This window comes from Macaca thibetana, chromosome 16 (genome assembly GCF_024542745.1).
Source record: "Macaca thibetana thibetana isolate TM-01 chromosome 16, ASM2454274v1, whole genome shotgun sequence".
Classification (NCBI taxonomy): Eukaryota; Metazoa; Chordata; class Mammalia; order Primates; family Cercopithecidae; genus Macaca; species Macaca thibetana.
The window spans coordinates 76,535,898-76,562,530 of record NC_065593.1 but is presented as its reverse complement, the minus strand read 5'-3'; the positions used below and the strand labels follow the sequence as shown (position 1 = coordinate 76,562,530).

At 37.2% G+C, this 26,633-nt stretch overlaps 1 protein-coding gene across 7 annotated transcripts in view; it reads left to right on the top strand.

Moving 5' to 3' along the window:
* Positions 1-26,633, top strand: part of TANC2 (tetratricopeptide repeat, ankyrin repeat and coiled-coil containing 2) — a 468,803-nt gene that overhangs the window by 48,152 nt on the left and 394,018 nt on the right. The window contains exon 1 of one of the 7 annotated variants that reach the window (XM_050764939.1): positions 5,045-19,240. The exons of the other annotated variants lie outside the window; for them this stretch is intronic. The gene's annotated coding sequence lies outside the window, so the exon portion shown is untranslated. Of the gene's footprint in view, positions 1-5,044; positions 19,241-26,633 lie in introns of those variants that run through there. 7 annotated transcript variants of the gene reach the window in all.

Here is a 26,633-nt window from a genome sequence, read left to right as displayed (position 1 = left end):
TGAAAGTAATGTGAATGTTGTAGTTATTGGATTCAGTGTGGATCAGTTTTGTTAATGATGGCACTCAAACATTTCATATCCTTCCTTCCTTAAAAAATTATTTACTGAGAAAGGTGTGACAAAATACCACATTATGATTGTGAATTTGCTTATTTCTCCTGCTGGTGCCTGAGAATTTTTGCTTTATATGTTTGGAAACTGTCTTATTAGGAACATTCAAGTTTAGGATTGTTATATCTTCCTGGTGAATTGACCTTTTTACCATTATGAAATGTTTCTGTTTATTTCTAATAGTGACTTTTGTTTAAAAGTTCATTTTTTCTCTCATATTAGTATAAGGACTGCAGGGTTTTTTAAATTAGTATTTGCAAAATATGACTTCTTTCATAGTTTTACTCTCAACATTTCTGTGTGCTTATGCTGTTAATAGCATATAGTTGGGTTTTCTTTTCTTTTATTCAGACATTTTTTTTTCTCTTAAGAAAGTCTGGTCTACATTAATTTGGTCAGTCATATATTTAGGTATCTGTGTGCTTTCTACTTGGCGTATCCATTCTATGCTTCTTTCTCTCCTATCTTTCTTTCTCTTTCCTCTCTCCTTTTGCATCGATCAAAACTTTTTTTTTTTTTTTTTTTTGAGACAGGGTCTCACTGTTTTGCCCAGTCTGGAGTCTAGGGACACAAACACAACTCACTGCAGCCTCAACCTCCTTTGCTCAAGCAATACTCCCACATCAGCCTCCTGAGTAGCTGGGACTACAGGTGTACACCACCACACCCAGCTAATTTTTTAAAAAAATATTTTGTAGGGATGAGATCTTAGTACTTTGTCCAGGCTGTTCTTGAACTCCTGGGGTCAAGTGATCCTCATGCCTTGGCCTTCCAAAGTGTTGGGATTACGGGTGTGAGCCACCATGCCTGGACTCAAAACATTTTTTATGATTCCATGTTTTCCTCTATTAACTTTGAAATTATATACCCTTTTGAAATTTTTTCAGTGGTTACCTAAAGATTAAAACAATCCTAAGTTTATCGAAATTTGATATTTATATGTTTACCCTCTTCTTGGACAGTGCAAGAGCTTTAGATTCTCTTCACCTATCTTTAACCTCCACAAGACATTACTGTTCTATGTAATCACTATTACTTAGATATGCCCATATATTTGACCCTTTCTTTGATTTTCATTCCTTCCTGCACCCCAAACTTTCTAGATAGAAGTAACTTTATCTGAATAACACCCTTTGTTTTGTTTTATTTTATTTTATTTTTAGAGACAGGGTCTTGCTGTCACCAAGGCTGGAATGCAATAGCACTGTGATAGCTCACTGTAACCTCAAACCTCCAGGCTCAAACATTCCTTCCACCTCAGATTCTGGAGTAGCTAGGACTACAGGTGCATACCACTGCACCTGGCTAATTAAAAAAAAATTTTTTTTGTAGAGATGAGATCTTGTTACGTTTCCCAAGGTTGGTCTTGAACTCCTAGCCTCAAGTGATCTTCCTGCCTTGGCCTCCCAAAGCTTTGGGATTTCAGACGTGAGCCCCCATACCTGGCCAAGAAGACTCTTTTAGAATTTCCTTTAATGAGGAGTCGTCTATGACAAACTTTACTTTTGTTTGTCTGAAAATGTCTTCATTTTGCCTTCATTTTTGTAAGATTTTTTTTCTTTTTTAAGAGATGGGGTCTCTCTGTGTTTCCCAGGTTGAAGTGCAGTAGCTATTTATAGGTGCAGTCCTAGTACACTGCAGCCCTTAGACTCCCGGCCTCAGGTGATCCTCCTGCCTTAGCCACCCGAGGAGCTGGACCTACAAGTGGATGCCACTCTGCCTGGTTACTTCTAGGATACTTTTATGTGACTATAATTCTAGGGTGCAGTTATTTTCTTTCAGTATTTTACAATGTTATTTATTGTCTTCTGGCTTCTTCCATTTTTTTCTGGTGATCAGCTGTCAGTCTAATTGCTACTCCTTTAAAGGCAACCTGCCATTTTTCTCTCTGACGTTTTCTAGATTTATATTGGTATGCCTAAGAGTATTTTCTTTTTTATCTTTATCATTGAAAAAAATCTTTATATTCTGGCCAAGTGTGGTAGCACATGCCTGATAATCCCAGCACTTTGGGAGGCTGAGGCAGGCGGATCACTTGAGGCCAGAAGTTCAAGACCATCCTGGCCAACATGGCGAAATCCAGTCTCTATTAAAAATGCATAAATTAGCCAGATGTGTTGGCACATGCCTGTAATCTCAGCTACTTGGGAAGCTGAGGCAGGAGAATCTCTTGAGCCTGGGAGGCGGAGGTTGCAGTGAGCCAAGATTATACCGCTGCATTCCAGCCTGGGCGACAGAGTGAGAGACTCTGTCCCAAAAAAAAAGAAATCTTTATTGTCTATTCATGTTTTTATTCACGTTTGTAGGATTTCTTGACTCTGTGGCATGTCTTTTTTTTTTTTTTTTTAATTTATTTATTATTATTATACTTTAAGTTGTAGGGTACATGTGCATAACGTGCAGATTTGTTACATATGTATACTTGTGCCATGTTGGTGTGCTGCACCCATCAACTCGTCATTTACATCAGGTATAACTCCCAATGCAATCCCTCCCGACTCTGTGGCATGTCTTTTGTCAGTTTTGGAAAACTATTACCCATTATATCTTCAGATTTTAGTTTTTCTCTCATTTATTTCTTTATCTTTTTTTTTTTTTTCTGAAACTCCAGTTATACATTTGATAGACCATACACATATCATCTCTGACTCCTACATTTTCTCTTAATCCTTTCATCTTTATATGCTTTATGCTGGATATTTTCTTTTGACTTATATGCTTTTCATACTTTTCTTTCTGTTCCTCAGATTGTGTAATCTCAATTGATCTATCTCTAAATTCACTGATTTTTTTTTGTCTGCTCAAGTCTGCTGTCATGTCTACTGACATTTTTTTCAATTATTGAATTTTTCAACTCCAGAATTTCTATTTGATTCATTAAAAATTTTAAATCTCTGTTGGTATTCTTTATTTGGTGAGACATTGTTCTCATATTTACATTAAGTTCTACTGACATAGTATCCTGTAGTCTTTTGAACATATTTAAAATAGGCAATTTGAAGTTGCTGAGTATCTCCAACATCAGGGCTTCCCTCAGAGACAATGTCCATTGTTTGCATTTTGCCCCTTGTGTATAGGCCATACTTTCTGGTATCTTTGTATGTCTCGTAATTTTTTGTTGAATCCTGGACATTTTAGATTATATAATGTGTTATCTCTGGAAATCAGATTTTCCTCCTCCCCAGGGATTTATTTATGTTGTTTTGATTATTTGTTTAGTGACTTCTCGGAACTAATTCTCCAGAGTCTGTGTTAGTGTGCATGGCCACTAAAGTCTCAGGTTGGTTTGTTTAGTGGTCAGTTCATACTAGACAAAAATTTTCTAAAGTGCCTTCCAGGCTTTGTCAAGGGACTTTTTATACTGAGCAAGCTCTGAGTAGGATCAAATAGACAACTTTGTGGGTGGAATATTCCCAGGAACTACTAGACAGGTGAAATAATGACAATTTTTTGGAAATAAAACTTTGAAGGAACTACAGCTCTCTTTTGCCCCTTCCAGTGGCTGCCAGGCTGCTGATTTTCATGACTGTAGATTGTTGACTGTTGAGGCTACTGCATAGCTGGAGAGAAGGGGATGGGAATAGAGCAAGTCAAAATGCCACAAAACTTGCTGTTTTTTAAAGTAACATTCAGCCATTATTCTTGAATATATATTGCCTGGATTGCTGCAAGCCTTTGACCAAGTTTATTCTGACAATTTTGCCAATTTTCTTATTGCATTTTTGGAGGAGAGAATTTCTGGATGTCCTTACTTCTCTGTTTTCGTTGACATCACCTCACTGTTCACTTTTTCATGTTTTCTTCTAAATTTATGTTGGGACTAATCATGTTATAGATTCAAGCTGCTTTCAAATTTGACATTTAAAAAAAAGTTTATCCCAAATTTCTTTTCTGTCATAGAATCATTTTCATAGATGCCTTCAGTTGTTTACTTTTGACAGCAGCACTAGCATTTTCTGTGACTTCACAAGAGTACCTGACCTTAGACCAGACAAGTGACTCTTACTGTAGAGGAAGACATCAAATCTGTGCTTTAGCAAAAGCACAAATTATTACTTACTAGACTTTTGAATAACTACTGTGTTAGTAGAAATTATATTATTAAATCAATACATGTTAAGGTTCTACTGTAGTATTATAGCTTATTTCTTTGATTTTCTGGGTATTTAATTATATCAGTAATGATTTTTAGGAGTCTGATTCTAATATTTATTCCCTGTTTTTTCACATAAATTGTTTACAATTTAGAATTGTTATAAAAACTGCTTTGTATTGTGTATGCAGAGAATGCTATTTGTAGAGAATCAGTATTTTTGCATACTAAGAGATTATTCCAAGACAACAATAAATGTTATATTAAGAGAAAATGTATTTATGGAAAGATAACATTAGTGTTTTTATTATTACAGTTTTTTCCTTAACCCTTAATGAATAATTGAGTAGATACTTTATTCTTTATATTAATTTTGGCTCATGGCTTATTTTTAGGGTTAATAAGGGAAGTTTTCTCATAGGTATGTAATTTTAAGGTTTTTTTTTTTTTTTTAAATCAACTTAGTATTTAGTTTAAAAAGCATTTGTAATGAAGGGAATTATCTGTCTTAATTTGTCTTTTAAATAGCTGATCTGAATTTTTGTGTGGGCCACTAGATAAATATTTCACAGAAATAGTTTTTATATCAAGTTTATTAAAATAAGATAAATTTTGTCTGTCAGAGTTTTCCCTCTAATGACATGAGAATATTAGCTTTGAATTTTATAAATTCAATAATTAAGATTTATGATGTGAAAATTATTTTTTTCTGATGCTTGTAGCAAGTACTCTGAAGTTTTCTAAAAAAAAAAAAGTGTCTTTTAAATTAAATGAGCTATAAAGAAAATATGTGTTTGTGTTTTCTAAAAGTTCATATATATATTAAATGTTTATATATATTTTCTTATTTTTCCTAACTTTATCACCTTAAATTATTTCATTAAAAACCTTCAAATATGCTTCTTTGAATCAAGTAATGCTATTGTTTGGTATCATTGTGTGATTGTTTTGGTAAATCATTATTCAAGTATGCTGGTGGGAGTGGGGAGATACTGGCAATTTCAGATATTCAAGAATTCAGAAAGATTAGTATCATAAGCATAACATAGCCTTTGGAGAATGTGTGGAAGGCAGGAGATAGAGAAACAAAAGTGAGCAAAGTACGTAAAACTTAAACACAGATAATTGCTGGTAATGTACTACAAGAAGTAGAATTTATTTCAAGAATACAAAGATGTTTGTACATCAGAAAATTAACAGAACTTTTCCAATTAGAAAAAAAATTTTAAACCACATGATTATGTATTGAAAAAGTGTTTTATAAGGTGGTACAGCAATTAAAAATATCATTAAGGCCGGGCGTGGTGGCTCATGCCTGTAATCCCAGCACTTTGGGAGGCCGAGGTGGGCAGATCACAAGGTCAGGAGTTCAAGACCAGCCTGGCCAATATAGTGAAACCCCATCTCTACAAAATAAATTTTTTATGGCTGAATAATATTCCGTTGTGCCACATTTTGTTGATCTTTTCTTCCTTTGATGGGCATTTGAGTTGTTTTCATTTTTTAATCTGTGAATAATGCTGCAGTGAACATTGGGATATGAGTATCTGTTTGAGTTTTTTCAGTTCTTTTGGATATATAGGGGTGGGATTTCTGGGTCATATGGCAATTCTATGTTTAACTTTTTGATGAATTAACAAACTGTTTTCCACAGTGGCTGCACACTTAATATTCTTTCTGTCATGGCATGAGGGTTCCAGTTTCTCCACATCCCTGCCAACACTTGTGATTTTCTTTCTTTTTTTAAAATTATAGTAGGTGTGAAGTGGTATCTCATTGTGGTTTTGATTTACTTTTCCCTAATGATTAGTGATATTGAGGATCTTTTCATTAATGGTCATTTTATACCTTTGGAGAAATGCCTATTCTAGTCCCTTACCTGTTTTTGAATTGGATTGCTTGTGTTTTTGTCATTCACTTGGCGGAGTTCTTTATATGTTTGATAAGAGCTTGGAGGAGCTCTTATCAAATATGTGATTTGCAAATGTTTTCTCCCATTATAGGGGTTGTCTTTTCATTCCAAGGTCATAAGGATTTACTCCTGTGTTTTCTTCTAAGAGTTATTATGTTTTTAACTCTTACGTTTAGGTTGTGGATCCATTTGGAGTTAGTATTTGTATGTGGTATGAAGGAAGGGTCCAAATTTGTTCTTTTGCATGTGGAAATCTAATTTCCCTAGCACCGTTTTTTGAAGAGACTATTCTTCCTCTACTGAATGGAGTTGGCACCCTTGCTTTACTTATAGATTTTTAGATTTCATTCATGTTCCTGGTTCATAACAGAAAGGATGACTAATCCCTTATCAGTAAACGATAAAGATAAATGATAAAGGTAGCAGATATTTTCTAAATTAAATTTTTTATTTTTTACTAAAATGATACAAATGTGTGGGCTGCTGTAAATTTACAGTTAACAATGTGATTTTTTAAAAAACTATTTAGTTTCATTTTTTAAGTTTTTGTTCACTGTTCTATGGTACAGGATTTTAGTTTTTATACAGTGTTTTATTAATCAGCTTTAAATTGATGCACATGGAATACAGGGTCGTGTCCCGAGTGTCTTCTATTCAGAATGGTTCCCCTTAAGCCCAAATGAGTTCTGAAACATTTCTTTAACTCCAGGTTTCCAAGGAGATCATGTTACTTCTATACTCCCCAGTCACTCCTCAGTGGGTTCAGGGTTTTCTGTTCAGACTAGGCATAGAATGAGTGTAATACAATTTTTTTGTTAACAAAATATTTATTTCTAATGTAAGAAACAGCAATGGGTACTAAACCTCAAATTGGTTAGAGATTATTTTTTAGTGAAAAATGTTTCTTCTTGTAATTTATAGAGCTAGTAATTACTAGAACTCATGAACAATATGACAGCAGCAGCACGACATGGTGACTCACTCCTGTAATCCTAGCACTTTGGGAGGCCAGGGCAAGAGGATCTCTTGTGGCCAGAGATTTGAGACCATCCTGGCAACACAGTGAGACGCTGTCTCTAAAAAAAAAGAATTAAAGAATAGCCAGGCATGGTGGCACGTAGTCCTAGTGAGGCAGGAGAATCACTTGACCCCGGGAGTTTGAGGTTACAGTGAACTACAAATGCACCACTGCACTCCATCCTGGGTGACACAGCAAGACCCTGTCTATGAAAAAAAGAAAAAAAAAGAGCAGTCATTTTCTGAATTAAACCTTTTACTTTAAAGTAATTGTAGATTTACATGCAGTTGTAAGGAATAGCCAGGAGTGGTGGCTCATGCCTGTAATCCCAGCACTTTGGGAGGCCGATGCCGGCGGGTCACTGAAAGTTGCGAGTTCAAGACCAACCCGGCCAACATAGAGAAACCAATCTCTACTAAAAATACATAAATTAGCTGGGCGTGGTGGTGCACGCCTGTAATCCCAGCTTCTCAGGAGGCGGAGAGAAGAGAATTGCTTGAACCTAGGAGGCAGAGGTTGCATTGAGCTGAGATCATTCCACTGCACTCCAGTCTGGGCGACAGAGTGCTACTCTGTCTCAAAAAACAAAAAATAAAACAAAAAAAGGAATAATATAGAGAGTTCCTGTGTATATTTGGATTCCCCCAGTGGTAGTCTCTTACAAAACTATATAGTATAATATCACAACCAGGATATTGACATGGATAACAGTTGAGATACTGGACATTTCCATCACCACAAGGATTCCTTGGGTTGCCTTTTTGTAGCAGTACCTCCTTCCCTCTCACCCCTACTCCCTTGTTAACCCCTGATAATAACTGCTAATCCATTTGAAAAATTTTTATCACTTCAAGAATGTTGTATAAATGAGTTGTACAGTTTGTAATCTTTTGGGATTGGCTTTTTCAATTTTGCATAATTCTCAGAGGACTCATCCAGGTTGTCGTATATCCATATTTGTTGCTTGTTATTGCATGTATTCCATGGTATGGTTATACCACTATTTGTTTAACCATTTACCGTTTGAAGGACAGCTGAATTGTTTCAAGTTTGTGCTATTTTAAATAAAGTTGTGATAAATATTAGTGTACAGGGTTTTGTATAATTTTTCATTTCTCTAGGGCAAATGTCCAGGAGTGCAATTGCCAGCTCATGTTTTAGTTGCATGTTAATTTATAAAGGAAGTGCCAGCTCTTTTCCAGAGTGACTATACCATTTTACATTCCTACCGACAATGTATCAGTGATTCAGTTTCTCCTCATCCTTACCAGCATTTGGTCTTGTCACTATTTTCACTATTTTTAATGTTAGCTTTTTTTTTGTTTGTTTTGGGACAGAGTCTTGCTCTGTCACCCAGGCTGGTATGCAGTGGCGTGATCATGACTCACTGCAACCTCTGCCTCCTGGGTTCAAGCAATTCTTATGCCTCAGCCGCATGAGTACCTGGAATTACAGGTGCATACCATGACCCCAGGCTAATTTTAGTATTTTTTGTAAAGACGGGGTTTCACCATGTTGCCCAGGCTGATCTCAAACTCCTGGCCTCAAGTGATCGGCCCTCTTTGGCCTCCCAAAGTGCTGGGATTACAGGTGTGAGACACTGTGCCTGGCTTTATGTTAGCTGTTTTGATAAGTATATAGAGGTATCTCATTGTAGTTTTTTTAAAAGTTTTTTATTTATTTGTATAAATGTATCAAGTATAGTTGCAGTTTTGTTACATACCTAGATTGCTTAGTGGTGAAGTCAGGGCTTTTAGAATACCTATCACCTGAATAACATACATTGTACTCACTGAATGATTTTCATTTCTGTAATGGCTCATCATGTTAATCATCTTTTCATGTACTTATTTGCTATTTGTATGTCTTTGGTGAAATATCTTTTCATGTCTCTTGGCTGTCTTCTAATTGGATGTGTGTGTGTGTTGGGTTTTGAGAGTTCGCTATATATTGTAGCCTTTGTCAGATACATGGTTTGAAAATATATTCTCCCAGTCTGTAGTTTTGTTTGTTTGTCTGAGATGGAGTTTCGCTGTTGTTGCCAGGCTGGAGTGCAGTGGCCTGATCTCAGCTCACTGCAACCTCCCCATCCTGGGTTCAAACGATTCTCCTACCCCAGCCTCCCGAGTAGCTGGGATTACAGGCATGTGCCACCATGCCTGGCTAATTTTTTGTATTTTTAGTAGAGACGGGGTTTCACCATTTTGACCAGGCTGGTCTTGAACTCCTGACCTCAGGTGATCCGCCTGCCTTGGCCTCCCACAGTGCTGGGATTACAGGTGTAAGCCACTGTATAGTTTGTATTTTTAATCCTCTTAACAGGGCTTTTTATAAAGCAAAAGTTTTTAATATTGATGAAGTCCAATTTATTGTTTTATTCTTTTTCCTTTTTTTCAAGACAGAGTCTTGCTCCATTGCCCAGGCTGGAGTTCAGTGGTGTGATCATAGCTAACTACAGCCTTAAACTCCTGGGCTCAAGAAATCCTCCTGCCTCAGCCTCCTGAATAGCTGGGACTGCAGGCACATGCCACCAAGTCTGGCTAATTTAAAAATTTTTTATAGAGACAAGGTCTCATGGTGTTGCCCAGGCAGAAGTTTTACTTTTCTTGATCATGTATTTAGTTTCTGTCAACGAATATTTATTCATTAATCATTAAGTACTTAGTATGCTGGTTGCTTAATATTTGAGTTTGGGTTAAATTCTGGGTACCCCATGTACACAAACGTCAGTTCATCTGTAAATACAAGGTGTTGTTAGAATCATGTGTGACTGTTTGTATTAGTCCATTTTGTATTGCTATAAAGGAATACTTTAGACTGAGTGATACAAAAAAAAGATGTTTGTTTATTTGGCTCGCAGTTCTGCAGGCTATGCAAGAAGTGTGGCACTGGCATCTGCTTGGCTTCTGATGAGGCCTCAGGAAGCTTTTACTCTTGGGGGAAGGTGAAGCAGGATCAGGTGTGTCACATGGCATGAGTGGAAATGAGAGAGGGGAGTAGGAGCTCCTTTAAACAACCAGCTTTTACATGAACTGATTAAGTAAGAACTCCCTCATGACCATGGGGAGGGCACCAACCCTTCATGAGGCATCTACCCTTCATGACCCAGATACCTCTCGAGGCCGCATCTCCAACATTGCAGGTCACATTTCAACATGAGTTTTGGAGGGGATGAATATCCAAACCATATCACTGGAATTTTTTTGTACATGGCATATTGAACTTAAAATTTTTATTGCGCTCTGAATAATGAATGCTCATAATAAACTATATATGTGTAATAGTATGTAATGCAAGTATTTTTATACCATAAAAATATATTTTTTCTTCCAGGGTGCTGTGGTTTGAATATGATGTGTTCCCACCAGAAGTCATGTTGAGGCATGGTCCCTGATGTGGCAGTGTTGGGAGGTAGTACCTTTAAGAGATGAGTAGGTCCTTAAGGTGGATTAATGTCTTTCTCATGAGACTGCATTAACTTTTGTGAGAGCTGGTTGTTATAAAGCAGGTCAGCCTCCTTATTCCCCTGTCTCTTTCAAATGTGCCTACTCGACCTTCTGGTCTCTGCCGCGAGTTGAAGCATCACGAGGCCCTCAACAGATGGGCCACCTGATCTTGGACTTCCCAGCCTTCACAGCTATGAGCCAAAATAAACCTTTCTTCTTTATAAATTATCCAGTCTCAAGTATTCTTTTACAGCGACAGAAAATGGACTAAGACAAAATTGGTACTGAGAGAGTGGAGTTGTTGCTATAACAATACTTGAAAATGTAGAAGCAGCTTGAAAGTGAATAATAGATTGTAGAGGGAAAAATTTGGAGGAGCAGGCTAGAAAAAGCCTGTATTGCCATGAACAGAGCATTAAGGGTAATTCTGGTGAAGACACCAAGAAATCTCCAGAACTAGGGGAATCTGGAACTTCTTTGAGATTACTTAAGTGGTCATCAGCAGAATATTGATAGAAATGTGGACAGTAAAGACCATTCTGATGAGATTTCAGAGGTGAATGAGGAATATCTTGTTGGGTACTGGAATAAAGACTATTCTTGTTAGCAGCAAAGAGCTTGGCTGCAGTGTGTCCATGCCCTAGGTCTTTGTGGAAGGTGGAATTTAAGAATGACAAACTAGGCCGGGCACGGTGGCTCATGCCTGTGTAATCCCAGCACTTTGGGAGGCTGAGGCAGGCGGATCATGAGGTCAGGAGTTCAGGATCAGCCTGGGCAAGATGGTAAAACCCCGTCTCTACTAAAAATACAAAAAAGTTAGTTGGGCTTGGTGGTGGGCGCCTGTAATCCCAGCTACTCGGGAGGCTGAGGCAGAGAATTGCTTAAAACCTGAGGCAGAGGATGCATTCAGCCGAGATCGTGCCACTGCACTCCAGCCTGGTGATAGAGCAAAACTGTCTCAAAAAAAAATGACAAACCAGGATTTCTGGTGAAAGGAGAAATCTAAGTAGCAAAGTGCTCAAGATGCTGTGTAGCTACTTTTGGCCACTTACAGTGATCTATGGGGGCAAAGGGATGATTTAAAGATATAATTTATAGTTAAAAGAGAAGCAGAGCGTAAAAATTTCAAAAATTCCCAGCCTGGCCATGTAAAGAATGAAAAAGAATGTTTGGAAAGACAAAACAAGAGTGTGACCTGATGACCAGTTACTAAAGAGAGTAACATGAATAGGGAGCCAGGTGCTAGTCATCAGGACAACGGTCCCCAAGGCATTTCAGAGATCTTGGAGGCTGTACCACCCATCATAGGCCCAGAGGCTGAGGAGGGCAGAATGGCTTTAGGAGATGGGCCACTACCCAGGACTTCAGGTGTCTATTCCTTGCATGCCAGTGTGGTGCTGCTTGGCTGCTCCACCTGTGTGGCTCAAGTGGCCTCAGGTGCAGCTTGACTCACATCTCTAAAAGGTACATTCCACAGACTGTGGCAGCAACATGCTGTGGTTCAAGTGAGCCTAGATGTGGCTTGTGCCACAGCTCCAGAGGACGCATGCAGTAAGCCTGGCAGTGTCTATGTGGTGCTAATTCTGCAGATGTGCAGAGTGCAAGAGGTATGGAAGAGTGCTTTTCTTCACCAAGATTTCAAAGAATGTCATAGAAAGCCCACAGGCCCGAGCAAAAACTTGCCATGGGGTGGAGCTACCACAGAGGTTCCCTTACAAGGGCAATGCCTGTGAGGGACTTGGAAGTGGGGCTGCTGCTGCAGCCACTGGCAGCATGCAATCCTGGCCTGGGAAAGCTGTAAGCACCAGTGTGCAACTCTATCCTGTGAGAACAGTTATGTGGGCTGAGCCAAGCAAAGTCGTGGGAGCTGGGTTGCCTGAGGCCTTGGGAGCTCACCCCTGCCCTGTCCTAGCGTGTCCAGGTGATGGCACATACAGCAAAAGATTATTTTATGTGTGTATGTGTGTATTTTTTTAAGAGATGAGGTCTAGCTATGTTGCCCAGGCTGGACTCGAACTCCTGGGCTCAAACAATTCTTCTACTTCAGCCTCCCACGTAGCTGAGACTGCAGGAATATGCCATTGTGCCTGGCCCTGGCTGAAAGATTATTCTGGAGTTGTAAGATTCAATGTCTGCTTTGTTCAGTTTGCAACTTGCTTGGGGCTGATTACTCCTTAATTTTTGCTTCTCTCCTTTTTGTCATGGGAATATTTACCTGCTGTCTGTCCTATCATTGTATCTTTGAAATAGATAACCTGTTTTGATTTCACAGGCTTACAGGAGGATGTTAGAGTTTTGAGTTTGTGCTGAAATGAAACTCTTTCAAGGAAGTATCAAAATGTGACTTTAAAACAGAAAATAAGGATTCCGATTTGGTGGCAGAGGATACTGTGCTACAAAATAAAATATGGCTGGAGAGTGAACTAAGTGCTAAGAACCTTGAAATTGCTTTTGAAACAAATCTGAACTGACTGGTTTTGTTTATATTCCACGGATTTGTAGCAGTTCTGTAATAGTGCTTCTCATCAGATAGACACATGTATTCACACTCATGCATTCACATCTATTTCCATTGTTTTATTTTCATCCTTTAATTGTTGTTTTAATATTACGGTTTTACTAATTATACAAGATGAATTGTGATAATTTCTGTATTTTGTGGTGCTTATTTATCATATAAATTATTTATTCCTTGGAAGTTTAATAGAACTGTTACCGGAAAGGGGTCCCAATCCAGACCCCAAGAGGGGGTTTTTGGATCCCATGCAAGAAATAATTCAGGGCTAGTCCGTACAGTAGAGTGAAAGCAAGTTTATTAAGAAAGTAAAGGAATAAAGAATGGCTACTCCTTAGACAGAGCAGCCCTGAGGGCTGCTGGTTGCTCATTTTTATGGTTATTTCTTGATTATATGCTAGACAAAGGGTGGATTGTTTATGCCTCTCCTTTTTAGACCATATAGGGTAACATCCTGTCATTGCCATGGCATTCATAAACTGTACTGGCACTGGTGGGCATGTAGCAGTGAGGATGCCCAGAGGTCACGCTCGTCGCCATCTTTGTTTTACAGGGTTTGGGCCCGCGTCTTTACTGCACCCTGTTTTGTCAGCAGGGTCTTTGTGACCTGTATCTTGTGCTGATCTCCTATCTCATTCTGTGATTAAGAATGCCTTAACTTACTGGGAATGTAGCGCAGTAGGTCTCAGCCTTATTTTACCCAGCCCTATTCAAGATGGAGTATACACACATTTGCATTTGTTCTGTATTTCACAGAGGAAAAGGACTTTTACATGCATTACCTAATTTAATCTGTATAGCACATATATGAGAGACTTTATAGGTGAGATATTAAATGTATTGCCCAAGATTACACAGCTAGTAGGAATAGAAGCCATTGAATTCTGACTGTATGTATATTGCTGTCCCTGAATAAATGAGACAGTTGAGTGGAATTAAGTCTAAACTGAGATCTGAAAACTGTCTTTTCTTTGAAGTAGCAGCTCAGATGTTAGAGATTTTAAGTTGCTAAGGATTATACTGGAGGAACAAGTAGCCAAAAATTTGGTGGCTTCTTGTGCTAGAGTTGAGAAATATTTTGAGAAATTTGTCTAAGTTTTTGCTCTTCAATTTTTTTCTTGTTTTTCGTGGAAACATATTAAATATAGGTTTCAGTTATGTGTTATGGGTTGATTTGTCCGTTTCTTTTATGTTTTATTATTTGAAAAATCACCCTATAAGACATTAAATGTAAACTAATTACCATTAGTATTTCTTCATGGCTTTCCTCCTGATTAAATGTATGTTAATACAGTTGATGGTAATTTTTTTTTAAAGTATGCTGTAGAATATTGGTCTCAATCATTTTATCCTGCTTCTACATTCGTACAGTATTTACTGAAAATGTTAGGGATTCTCTACTAGAGTGGCACATGTGATGATTAGAAGTCGGTGAATGAAGTTTCATAATGTCTTCGAATTGTGGATGCCTTCTTCATTTTTACTGTCTTCAGGTAGAATCTTTGGGGATGGGTAAGTAGGGAGAGAGGGTTGGAAGGTAGAATGGAGTGACAAATAGTGAAGGCTGTTAAAGAATTTCAGCAATGAGATGCCAAATACAGTCTTTAAATAAGAGATCATGAGGCAGGCATGGTAGCTCATGCCTGTAATCCCAGCACTTCGGGAGGCTGAGGTGGGCAGATCACATGAGGCCAGAAGTTTAAGACAAGCCCAGGCAACATGGCAAAACTTTGTCTCTACTGAAACTAAAAAAATTAGCTGAGCGTGGTGGCACACATCTGTAATCCCAGCTACTTGGGAGGCTGAGGCAAAAGAATCGCTTGAACCTGGGAGGTTGAGGCTGCAGTGAGCTGTGATCGCACCACTGCACTCCAGCCTGGTTGACAGAGTGAGACCCTGTCAATAAAATAAAAATAAAATAAAATAAATAAAAATAAAAATAAAAATGAGCATGAGTTGGTTAGGTACCTGTGTCCTTCCATGATTCTATAATGTCTGTTCCTGGTGACCTTTGACTTCGTATCCTGTAAATCCCCCTTTTATTTTTGTTCATTCCTTTAAGCCACATTAACCTCTTCCTACTTGAGGACTCCTATGCATGCTGCTCCCTATGCCTGGAATGTTACTTAGCTCCCTTACTTCGTTGAGATCTTTAATCAGAAATCACCTTCTCAGTGAAGTCTTTTGTGGCCACCAGATTAAGACTCTAACCACTTCTTTATGTCACCTTTTTATTTTGTCCTCCCTTTAAAATTTTGTCTCTGTAGCAATTATCATTATTCATCTTATATGTCTTGCTTTTCTGCCTTATTATCTGTCTTTCCTACTAGAGTGCAAGTTTCATGTAAGTCCATTCTCTTTTACGCTGCTGTATCCTCAGTACCTGCCTGGCACATAGCAAGTACTAATATTTGTTTTATGAATGAAAACATTTTTATGATATTTTAGGGATGATAACTCTGGTATCAGTGTATAGAATAGACTGCAGTGAGGAAGTACTAATTAAGAGACAATGAAAAGGCTAAAGAAGTGATAGTAGGAATGAAGAGACAGAGGATACACAAGGAAGACATTTTTTAAGGTAGAATGTATAAGAATTGTTTACTAGAGTGGCTGGGAAGTGAAAAGAATGGGAGGAAATAATTTGTTCTGAAATTTCTGGTTAGAGAGACTGGCACACTGGTACACTGCATTGTTCCAGACCCATATTGGATATTCAGTGATCATATATTGAATGAATAACTATTCAGAGATAAACTGGCACCTTTTGCACTAAATTTTGCTTTCAAATGTAATTTATTTGGCTCTGTGGTTTATTTCCATTCTCTGAATTTCTTTGTAAATTACCCTTATTCCAACTTTAGGATTATGCTTCCCTAGGACTTCAGGACAATTTTAAATGTTACAAGCCCTTTTAGCACTGTACTGCAATATTTTAGCCTAAAGATTTATTCCCTGATCATCCTACTTTCATAGGTTGGTACTTTCAACCTCCATGCTGCATCCCTCCATGTTGGTGAAGAAGGAAGACAGAAAGCTATGTAAGCCTTATGCAGTCAGCACAAGTCATTTTGTGACTCATTCTTTCCCGTTTAAAGGAAGTAAATTTTCATTCTTCTATTTAGTTTCTTCCTATCCTTAACTTGTACAAGGCACTTAAAATTTAAAGTAGTGGTTTCTTAGTACCAATTGAAGTTTCCCTGGTAAAACTACTTTCATAAATGATCAATTCACATTTTAACAATAATTTTTTAAAAGGATTAAGTTAAACAACTTAAACTGGTTTAGTTTGGATGCTATTGCTGAAGATCAGTTACTGTGAAAATCCAAGTGTATATCAGTATGCCACTTATAATTCTACATTCATAAATTTGAGACAGTGCAAAGAAGAAAAAGAAATACTGAGTAAGACTGATTTTTGATTCTTTAAAAAAGGGATTTAAATAATGAGTTAAATATGTGATTTTGTCCTTAATACGCTATTTTTCATAGGTATATTTTGATATAGAAGAATGTTTGTGCCAAATTAAAATGATAAATTAATACTGTCAAAATTTTCATCTGAATATATTTACATTTTTGTTTTCTTCGAGAACTTTAAATATTTCAAAGAAAAAACCTTGATAACAGATTTGTGCTTTTGCAAATTTATGGTATTCTGGTCTAGACCATCCCATGGTCTCCTTATGCATAATATAATTATGCTCCTGTTTTTTTGAGATATATGGGAATTTTGATAAAAACCCATACATGTACTCATAACAGTGAAAAGTTAGTGAGAGAACCAAGAAATGAGTCCGATATTAAAGGGAGAGCAAGTGGTAGTTTTGAAATTGGTTGGTACAGCAGTCATAGCCTCTTTGTCCTCAGGGGTCTCTAGAATACCTTTCTGTAAGTGGGAAGCATCTTTCTTACATATTTTATTCCTTACGTTAAAGAAACTCAATAATCAAAAATTTGACCTTAAAAACAAGTTCCACACTCCCCCACCTCATTCCATTTTCAGAGAATTTTTTTTTTTTCTATTCTATTCTGGTTTTATTTGACTCCTCGGAGAAAATAGGTTAACTTACTTTTTTTCCAGATTTAGAGTGCTCTGACCTAGAGTCATGATTCTTTCATTTGTCACTAAGAATCTTGCCATCAGAAGTACCGGTTCTTTAGAGGAGCCCCAAATGGATCTTTAATACCTTACAGAGATAGAAAATAAGCTGGTCATTTCCGTAAACCACGAAGGAACAAGGTAGGGTTTGTTTATTCCTTTAATATTAATTTTTAAATATTTCACCTCTGTTATATTGAAGGAACAAGTAACATTGAAAATGTCATCTTTATTATTAGAATGAGAGAATGTTTTGCCTGTATAGGGGAGGTAAAACTTGACTTCTACTTTCAGGGTCTCCAGCTGGACCCGAGAATTAAATTGACATAAGACAGATTAATGGGGGAAAGCATACAGATTTTTACATGTATGCCTCCATAGGGAAATGATGACCCAGACATATATGTACTAAATTGGACAAAGAGTAGTAAATTGTAAAAACTTAAAAAGACACAGGGGCTTGGGCTAGGGCAGTTAATCATGGAGAAATGGCTAGGAAGATAAGGGCTTGTTTTACAAGGTTGGTTGGTTCAGATTTGCCTCGGGTCCCCATCTCGGGTGATAAGAATATTTCTTTTCTCCAGGTACAGGAAGGACAGCTTTTACATTAGAGTTTCATCTTCACTTTTCAGGAAGAAAAAGGAAAGTCAGAGTGCCCTTCTTACATCTGCTGGATTTCAAGTGCCTTTAGTTCAAAATAATCCTTATGCCAAAGTTACATGTTTTGGGGTGGCATATTCTGCCATCTTTCATATGGTAACTCCATGGCTCAATAACTTTCTAATGAAATGCCTTTTATAAAACTACTTCATATATTCTCAGGCCAGTGTTGTTGTTAAAAGGAAAAAAAGGAAAAAAGAAAATTACTTCATGTAATCAGTAGGATATATCAGTGAAATAATATTGATAAAAAGATATATGATAAAGATATAACACTAATTTTATTTATATAAAAAATGGTTTTACTATTTTACAGGAACTTAGAGTATTGAAATATCCTTGGTATTTGAAGATTTAAACTTGGAAAAAATACTTTGTTCATCTTTTCATACAGTTGATTCAGATTCAGCACACATTTATTAAATGTTTATTGTGTACCATGTTAAGTACTTTAACCAGAATTATCCTCATATATTACACAGCCTACATTAGCTTGAAATGTATATAAAAATTTGAAAATTTTGGGATTATTTCCTTTTTGCTCACTAAAGATTTTATTTTTGGACTCCATAGTTTTGATTAGGAAAGAACTGGTAAATAACATTTATAATTATTGTAAAGCTGCTTAGCCGGTAGTCTATGCCAGACCAAGAGTATTACTGGGAAAGAAATATCTCTTATCCATTTTGTATCCTTAGTCTATAGCATAATGTTTTATAATACATCTTTGTTAAATGACATAAGTTTTCTGAAAAAGTCGTAACATTCTGGTCTTACGTTTTGTGATAAATATAACTAGTGTTCAGTCATTTTGAAATAATTTAGAAACCCTTTAGAACAGTGCTGTTCAGTACAACTTTCTCTGGTGATAGATGTATTTTATAAATCTGTGTTGTCTTGTACTGTAATGGAAGGAACTTATGGCTGCCTCCGAGTTTGGTTCGTTAATTCACTCCACAAAGATTTTTTAGTGCTTACTGTATGTCAGAAATTGTGATACATGATGGAGATATTTCCTAGTCTCAGGGAGCTCAAAGTCTAATAAAGGAGAGAGATTTCTAAACCAACAGCAACAATATACTTGGAGGGTAGGGGAGGAGAGGAGAATGCAAGTTGAGTTGTGAAGGACAAGTTAATAGTGGTCCAAATAGAGAAAGCAGCATTTGCTAGTGAATGGAGAGAGGAGACTATTTGGTTCATTCTAGTAACTGCAATAATTCTTTCTATTTCTGGTACCTAGGATGAGTAAGAAAGTTGCTAAAAAGAATGGACAGTTAATCACAGTAATCACTCATCAGTTAATGACATGCTTTGTGTGCCATGCTAAAGACTTTGCATTATATCCTTAAAGCTGCAAGTGAGCCCCTGCAGGGTTTTAAACTGGTAAGTAAAAATAATTTTAACATCTGAGCTTAGTCCTCTTGACCTCGTATTTTAAACTTGAACTTTTTTAGAGGAAATATGAACTTTATGTTAAAATTTGAATTTGATTAGATCCCATAAAGTCTCCTCCCTGGTCAGTTTTGTTATTGTGGTAGTTAGGATGGTTAGAATTACTAGAGATCTGATTTAAAATACTGAGACCTTGAAGGGGATTTATACATTCATATAACTAAGGATTCCAGCAATAGGACGATTACAGGTAAATTAGTTCTGAAGCTCAACAGCATCACCAAAGACTCAATTTCTTTCTCTTGTTCTACTCTGCCATTTTCAGCGTGTTGGTTATTGTTCTCAGGTTTGTCCTTACATAGCTGTAAGAGGACTGCAGTACCTTCAGCTTTTATATCCACACACAGCATTGTTCATAGACTACCAGAACAACAAATCCCTTCTTGGGTCCCTTTTTCAGTTAAGGGAAACTTTCCAGACAGATGCTCCACGCCATCCCCCACCCCGCCATTCACCTCACATCCAATTGGCCAGGTTATATCACTTAACCTTTCTTAAGCTAATTAATGAAATTGCAAATGTTGTTATTGAGATTCATTTACTAATCAAAGTTCAACCCCTGAGAACCAGCCTCCCTTGAAGCAAATAACTAAAATAAAATCAGGATTCTTTTAGCATGAAATAAGGGATTGGATAGGCAACTACTGGAGTCTGCCACTGTTTTTCTAACCTAGTTTTGGGTTTTGTTTATTTTAAAAATTAACAGTCTTTCTCATACCAAGAGTTAGAAGGACAAGCCCAAATTTGCCTAAGATAGGAAAGACAAGACCACTTTAAGTTTATTAATAATCCTAATATTTTGATAAGAAGTTTGACGGAATGTAGAGCTGTTGTAGTATAAATTAATCTCTCTGAGGCTTACCACTTTGACGATCTTAAATGATATGGTTCTTGACTGCAGAGCTGAGGACTGGGCCCCAAACTATAGGTTTTTAGTGTGACAGGCCCTGCCTGGGAAACCAACCAGCAGATCATCCCAGAAAATAAATATCTATGATTGTTCTTGACCAGGGGAATTCTCTTCTGGAATAGGAGTGGATGGGAGATTTGCTCCTACTTAATTTTTTTCCTAAATGTATAATTTTAATGACATAAATCTTTTTTGTACCTGAAAGAGGTCAGGTTTTTCCAAACCCAAGTATTAGAAATGTATTTGTCTGCTTTTTTTGTTGTTACCTTTCATCCTAACCACAGAAGGCTTGGCTGGGGAATGTTCTTTGGGAGAAAGAGAATATTGAAGAAAAAATGATTTTTTTCAAAGTAAAGCCTGGCTGTACTATTTCCTTCAAAAATTTACATCACACTTCATGATCTTAGCTCTGTAATTATTCGTATACTAGTCAGTATAGTCACTTCTTTACTCAGAATGTTGTGCTACTTTGCTGTTCTACTTTGTTTCCATTTTAAAAAATGATCAGACCATTCAGTTTTCCTTTCTGTTAAGCTTCCAGTGGTTTCATGCTCTAAGGATGAGGTACTATTCGATACTTCTTCCTTCTTTTCTGTGTTGTTTCTCCATCCCTGATTATAGGGTGAGCACTTAATGTAAAACTAAGTGGACCAAGTAAAATATTGGGGGACACAGCTTACTTATAAATAAAAGACATAGTCTTTGCCAGATTCTACTGCCTGTAATAAATAAACCAGTATTACTAAAATATGTATGAGAAGTATTGTGATGAACTCCCTTGGTACTAAGGGAGTTCCAAGGGAAGGGCTCAATCTCAGACTGGAGGGAAATAGAACAATTCTTGGAGGAGGTGGTGACTATCACCAAGCCTACATAGCAGTTAGCCACTTTGAGAAATGGGGAAGAGGACATTTCAGGCACAGAGTACAGCAAGTGTAATGACGAAGTTGTGAGAAAACTTGACACATTTTGTGAACTATATATAGGTAGTTTGGTACTGTGGTGGTTCACTCCCATTTCTTATATCTGTTTCTTTCAGCATATCTATTTCATTCTCTTGCAACCTTGCACATTGGTTTCAGTTCAAATAGTAGAACATAGCTACCAGGATCTGAGTTTTGTATCTTGTAGTCCAGGCACCCAGAGAAGGATACTGATTCATTTCTTTTGTTTTCACATCCATAAGCTCATGGGTAGGTCAACTCTGGTCTTATTTAGGTCTGGTGTCTACCCTTTGACAGGTCAGTTACACGTTGGACTAGGGTGTAGGTAAGGTTTTTGATAATCTCAGCTTGGGTTGGCTACCTATCCCAGTGCAAATCATCGATGGTAGAGGGAGGGAGTAAATTAGTATGGGAGTGAGAGTTTTTAAAGGGCACTTCCTACAAAGGGGTGTATGTGACTTTGAGTAGGCAAAATGACACGCCATCTGTAGGAGCTATTGCAGCAGCATCCAGGCAAGAGATAATGAGGGTCTGAACTAAGAGCGTGGCAGTGGTATGGAGAAAAGAATCAACTGAACTACATGATTGATTGGGTGTAGGTCAAATGAAGGAAGAGTCTTAGTCTTACTTTTTAATTTACTTAACAAAAATACTTATCTAGTGCTTGCTAGAGCTACTGGAGATAGAGCAGTGCTATATATATATCAGATTACTAAAAGGACAACTTCTTCTATACTCACACATTCTGACACCAGATGCATCCCATTAGACAATTCTCCACCTCTTCCAATACCAACTGGGTATCCTACAGTTTAATTCTGACAACCAGGAGTTAGACCCCACAGGTTGAGGACTAGTCCCACAAGACGCCCCCCACTTAGACACGAATTGCCAACTCTAGACCCTTGTACTTCTTCTGACCTACAAGCTATAATTTCTGGGTGCCCATGGCTCCCTTCTTGGGTTCAGTTATTTGTCAGAGCAGCTCACAGAAATCAGGAAGACACTTCACGTTTGCCAGTTGATTATAAAGGATATTACAGAGAATCCATATGAACAGCCAGATGAAGAAGTACATAGGATAAGATCTGAGCACAGAAGCTCTGCTCCTGTGGAATTGGGGTACCCCACTCTCCTGACATGAGGCTCACTGACCCAGCAGCTCTGTGAACCCCATTGTTTAGGGCTTTTATGGAGGCTTCATTATGTAGGCATGATTGATTAAATCATTGGCCATTGGTGATTGAGCTCAATCTCCAGTCCTTTTCCCTTTCCCAGAGTTAGGGTGGGTGGAGCTGAAAGTTTCCCTTGATCACATGATTGGTTCCTCTGGCAGTCATCCCCCATCCTGATGCTATTCTGGAGCTTTCAGCCACCAGTAATCTCATTAGCATACAAAAAGACACTCTTATCTCTCCTGGTAGTAAAATACCAAGGCTCTTAGTACTTCTTGTGTCTATTACTGGAGGACTAAGATCAAGTATTATAATAAAAGATGCTCTTATCATCCCAATACTGTAAGAGTTTTAGGAAACTATAATGGTTTTAGGAGCTCTAAAACCATGTCAGGAACTGGGGATGGGAGGCAGAACCAAATATATGTTTCCTATGTCATAATGCTATAACTCACAGAACTTACATTCAAGGACAACACCTGTTTATAAAGGAAGTTTCTGGCTTAAGTGACTGGGTGAATGGTGGTGCTCTTCATTTGAGGTTTGGGGGGAAATGTAATGAATTCATTTTATGAAATGTGAAATTTGAGGTGATGATGGGTTATCCAGAGGACATGAGATATTTGGGTTATGGACCCACAGGAGAGGGCAGAGGAAGAGAGAATTGGAAGTCATGGCCATCCATTGGTAACTGAAGTTTTTAAAAACTATAATGTATAATTTACTTTTTAATCTTGGTGTGCAGTTTTATGAATTTTCACACATGTGTAAATGTGTAGCTACCACCACAATTAGCATATATCACCTTACAGGTTACATCGTGATACTTGTTTCTGGTCACTCTTTTCCCCTGTCCTTCACCTGGGAAACCAATGAGCTGTGAACATGGTTACACTAAATAACAGATTTTCAATGTATATGAAACAGCTTTGTATAGGAAGAAGATGCCATCTAGGACTTCATCGCTAGAGAGAAGTCAGTGCCTGGGTTCCAAACTTTGAAGAATAGGCTGACTCTTGTTAGGGGTTAATGCAGCTGCTGACTTTAAATTGAAGCCAGTGCTCATTTACCATTTCCAGACTTCTAGGGTCCTAAAGAATGATGCTAAATCTACTCTACCTGTGCTCTATAAATGGAACAATAAAGCCTGGATGACAGCATATCTGTTTTACAGCATGGTTTACCAAATATTTTAGGCCCACCGTTGAGATCTACTGCACAGAAACAAAGATAACATTCAAAATAATCCTGCCCATTGACAGTGCATCTGGTCACCCAAGTGCTCTGATGGAAACGTTCAAGGAGATTAATGTTATTCTCATGCCTGCAAACACAACATTCATTCTTCAGCCATGGATCAAGGAGTACATTTTGACTTTCAAGTCATATTATTTAAGAAATACATTTTGCAAGGGTATAGCTGCCATAGATAGTGATTCCTCTGATGGATCTAGGCAAAGTAAATTGAAATTCTGGAAAGGATTCACCATTCTAGATACCATTAAGAACATTTACGATTCATGGGAGGAGGTCAAAACGTCAGCATTAACAGAAGTTTGGAAGAAGTTGATTCCAACCCTCGTGGATAGCTTTGAAGACTTCATTGGAGGAAGTAACTGTCGATGTGTGGAAATAGTAAGAGAACTAGAATTCGAAATAAAGCCTGAAGATGCACTGAATTGCAGTAATCTCATGATAAAACTTGAATGGATGAGAAGTTACTTACAGATGTGCAGAGAAAGTGGTTTCTTGAGATGGAATCTATGCCTGGTGAAGATGCTGTGAACATTGTTGAAATGACAGCAAATAATTTAGAATATTTCGTAAACCTAGTTGATAAAACAGTGCCAGGGTTTGAAAGGATTGACTTCAATTTTGAAAGAAATTCTAAGTAAAATGCCATCAAATAGTATCATGTGCTACAGAGAAATCTTTCATGAAAGGAAGAGTTATCTGAGTTATTTGAGGTGGCAAACTTCATTTGTTGTCTTATTTTCAGAAATTGTCACAACCACGCCAGCCTTCAGAAACTACCACTCTAATCAGTCAGCATCCGTCAACATAAAGACCCTCCACCAGCAAAAAGATCCCAACTTGCTGAAGGCTCAGATGATAACATTTTTTAGCAAGAAAGTATTTTTAAATAAAGTTATATATATTTCTTTTTAGATATAATGCTATTACAAACATAATACAAAGTTAGTGGACTATAGTATATCATAAACATAACTTTTGTCTGCACTGGGCAACCAAGAAATTTGTGTGACTTGCATTATTGCGATCTTCATTTTCTTGCAGTGGTCTGGAATGGAACCAGCAAAATCTCTGAGGTATGCCTGTATATGACCTTGGAAGACTGGCTTCTTTCACTTGGCATAATGCCTTTGAGATTCATCTGAATTGTTGTGTCAGAAAGTACTAGTGAGTGTTCCTTTTTATTGCTGAGTGGTGTGCCATTGTATGGATGTATTGTTTGCTTATCTGTTCACCCACTGAAGACCATTCAGATTATTTCCAATTTTAGGTGATTATGAATAGAGCCACTACAGACATTCATGTATCGATTTTTATGTGAACATAAGTTTTCATATCTGTAGGGCTGATGCCTAGGAAGTAGGATTGTTGGATCTTATGCTAGGTGTATGTTTAACTACATAAGGAACTTCCAAGCAGTTTTCCAGAGTAGCTGTACCCTTTTCATTCCCACCAGCAACATATAAGAGTTCCAACTGCTCCACCCCCTTGGTAGCACTTGGTATTGTCAATTGTAAAAAATTTTAGCTATTCTATGTGTAGTGGTGTTTCATTGTAGTTTTAATTGGCATTTCTCTGATGGCTAATGAACATCTTTTCATGTGCTTGTCTTCCATGTATCCTCTATGGTGAAGTGTCATCAGATCTTTTGCCCATGTTTTATTTGGTTGTTTGTTTTCTCATTGGTGAAATTTGAGAGTTCATTGTGTATTCTATATACAAATCTTCTGTTGGATATGTGTTTTGCTTGCTTTGTTTATTCTCTTAACAGTGTTTGATAAAGTTCATTTATCTTTTTTTAATGGTTCATGTTTTTACTATCATATTTAAAAACTCTTTGGCTAATCACAGGTCATAAAGATTTCTCCTGTGTTTCTTCTAAAAGTTTTATATGTAGATGTATGATTTTTTTTTTTATATATATAAAGTGTGAGGCTAAGGTTGATATGTTTGTTTGGTTTTTCGTATGGTTATGTAATTGTTCTAACACCATTGTTGAAAAGACTACACTTTATCCTTTGAGTAGCTTTTGCACTGTTGTTAAAAATCAATTGGCCATATTTATTTGGGTCTATTTCTGCACTCTCTGTTCTGTTAACTGATCTCTTTGTATCCTTTTGCCAGTACTGCACTGTCTTGATTACTGTAGCTTTATAGTAAGTCTTAAAATAGGGTAGTATAATTCTTCCAACTTTGTTCTTTTTCTAAATTGTCATAGCTATTTTAGATCCTTTGCTTTTCCATATAAATTTTAGAATCATCTTGTCTATCTATAAAAAGATCCTTCTGGGATTTTGGGTGGAATTACATTAAATCTATAGATCAACTGGGATAGAACATTTTTTCCATGTGGGGTCTTCTTTTAGTACATGAACACGTTACGTCTTTCCATTTGTTTAGTTCTTCCTTGATATTTTTCATCAGCATTTGGTAGTTTCCAGCATATAGATCTCGTACATGTTTCATTAGACTTACACATAAAATACATAAGTATTTTTTTTGAGCTAGTGGTATAGTAGTCGCCTCTTGTCCACAGAGGATACACACCACAGCCCCCAGTGGATTCCTAAAACTGCGGATAGCCCCAAACCCTATATATACTTATGTCTTTTCTTACACATACATATGTACCTATGATAAAGTTTAATTTATAAATTACACATAGTAAGATATTCACAACAATAACAATAGTCAAATAGAACAATTATTATCTATATATTATAACAAATATGAATGTGATCTTTTCTCGCAGAATATCTTATTGTACTTTATTCATCCTTCTTCTTGTGATCTGTTGATCTGATAACCAAGATCACTAATGAGCATATCCAAACGACTAACAGGCAGGTAGGGTATACAGCATGGATATGCCGGAAGTTACTAATGGCAGGTATGGTATACAGCAGTGGATATGCTGGAAGGGATGATTTACATCCTGGGCAGGATGACGTGAGATTCACACCACTCAGTATGGGGTGTAATTTAAAACATGAATTGGTAATTTCTTGGATTTTCCATTTAATATTTTCAGACTGCAGTTG